This window comes from Brassica oleracea, chromosome C8, assembly GCF_000695525.1.
Source record: "Brassica oleracea var. oleracea cultivar TO1000 chromosome C8, BOL, whole genome shotgun sequence".
Lineage (NCBI taxonomy): Eukaryota > Viridiplantae > Streptophyta > Magnoliopsida > Brassicales > Brassicaceae > Brassica > Brassica oleracea.
The window spans coordinates 39,867,569-39,870,094 of NC_027755.1; positions in this window are offsets into that span (position 1 = coordinate 39,867,569).

Here is a 2,526-nt window from a genome sequence, read left to right on the forward strand (position 1 = left end):
ATTAAATATAAAAATAATCAAGGAAAATATAGAAGACATTATAAAAAATATAATAATCAAAATAAATTCAATAAAAAACCTAATGATCAATATTATTCAAAATTGTATGTTGGAATTATAAAAGACCAGGACACAAGTCCTCAGAATGCAAAATGAAAAGAAAAATCAACGAAATATTTCAGGATCAACCTGACATTCAAAAAAAATTAATGAAATTATTAATATCAGAATCAGAATCGTCCAACGAATCAAGTAACGAAACCTCAGAAAATGAGATAGACAACATAAGCAATTCTTCAGAAGAACCACAAGAGTTATGTGACAGCCTATGCAACTGCAAATTAATTAATGTCATTACAAAGGACAACGATAAACAATTCTTATTGGAAATAATCGATAAAATTGACAACCCTGATATCAAAAGAGATTATTTAATAAAACTGAAAGAAATAATTAGTAGAGAAAGTGAATTACTAACCCCAGATACTTTTAGTTTAAACAAAATATTCGAAAAATATCCAACCCAAAGTTTGTTTAGACAAGTAACAACAGGAGAATTACAAACCGAGGTTAAACAAATAAAAAGTTAAATAAAGGAACTACAGATAATAGTCAACCGACAAGAACTAAGTCAATTCCATGTGGATGCAAGACTAGCAATAATTACAATAAACCAAACGGCACTAATAATACTGAACCATCTACAAGTAACCAAAATACGTCTTTAGACAAACTAAAGAGAATAGTAATAAGCGAACCAAATGAAGATGAAACAAAATATATACAAATGATCAACAAAATAAATTACCAAAAATGGTATACAAAAATAACTTTACATATCGGTAACGATTTCAAAATAAATGTAATAGCATTAATGGACACAGAAGCAGACTATAACTGCATCCGAGAAGGAATTATACCAACTAAATATTATGAAAAAACAACTGAACGTTTAAGTGGAGCTAAACGGCACCAACTTAAAAGTTCAATATAAATTACCAAGCGCTAAAATATGTAATCAAGGCTATTGTTTTAAAAATCAATTCATAATGGTTAAAAACTTATCACAAGAGTTAATTCTTGGAACTCCATTTTTTACACAAATATATCCATTTAAAGTAAATGAGGTAGGAGTAACTACAAAAATAATGGGAACCAAATTAACATTCGAATTTTTATCACCTATGAAAACAAAAGTAATATTGAACCTACAACAAAACACAATAGGAAAAACAATCAATTTGATCAAAGATAAACAAAATCATATTTAATACCTACAAGAAGAAATAACATACAAAAAAATAGAAGAACAACTCAAAACGCCCTACACAATAAGTAAAATAAAAGAAATAGAAAATAACTTGATAAAACAAGTATGCTCTGAGTTACCAAATGCCTTTTGGCAAAGAAAACAACACATGGTAGAACTACCGTATATAAAAGAATTTAACGAAAGAAATATACCAACAAAAGCAAGACCTATCCAGATGAATAAAGATTTATTAGAAACCTGTAAAAAGGAAATAAAAGAATTATTAGATAAAAAATTGATAAGGCCTTCCAAATCCCCTTGGAGTTGCGCAGCCTTTTATGTAAACAACCAAGCAGAAATAGAACGTGGAGTACCACGATTAGTAATCAATTATAAACCACTAAACGATGTACTATAATGGATCAAATATCCAATACCCAATAAAAGAGATTTATCAAAAAGATTATATAATGCAAAAATCTATTCAAAATTCGATATGAAAAGTGGATTATGGCAAATCCAAATTTCAAAAAAAGATAAATATAAAACAACATTCACTGTACCCTTTGGTCATTACGAATGGAAAGTAATGTCATTTGGTCTTAAAAATGCACCAAGTGAATTCCAAAATATAATGAATAACATATTCAATGATTATTCTAAATTCACAATAGTATATATAGATGATGTTCTAGTATATTCAACATCAATAGACCAACACATAAGCCATATAAACACGTTCCTCAATATAATCAAAAAACATGGATTAGTAGTATCTGCTAAGAAAATGTCATTATTCCAAACAAAAATAAGATTTCTAGGACATACTATATACCAAGGAACTATTACACCAATAACAAGATCAATTGAATTTGCAAATAAATTCCCTGACGAATTAAGGGAAAAAACTCAATTACAAAGATTTTTAGGATGTCTAAACTATGTTTCAGACTTCCTACCAGATTTAAGAAAATCTATTCAACCTTTATTTCAAAGACTGCAAAAGAATCCAAAACCTTGGACTAATCAACATACTTTACTCGTAAAACAAGTAAAAGAAAAGGTCAAAACTCTTCCTTGTTTGACACTTCCAAATCCTGAGGCAGATATGATCGTCGAAACTGACGCATCAGAAATAGGATATGGAGGAATACTCAAGCAAAAATTACCAACAGCTAAAACAGAATCAATAATCCGATTTCATTCAGGAATCTAGTTAGGACCTCAAAAACATTATTCAACTGTTAAAAAAGAAGTCCTCGCAATAGTCAATT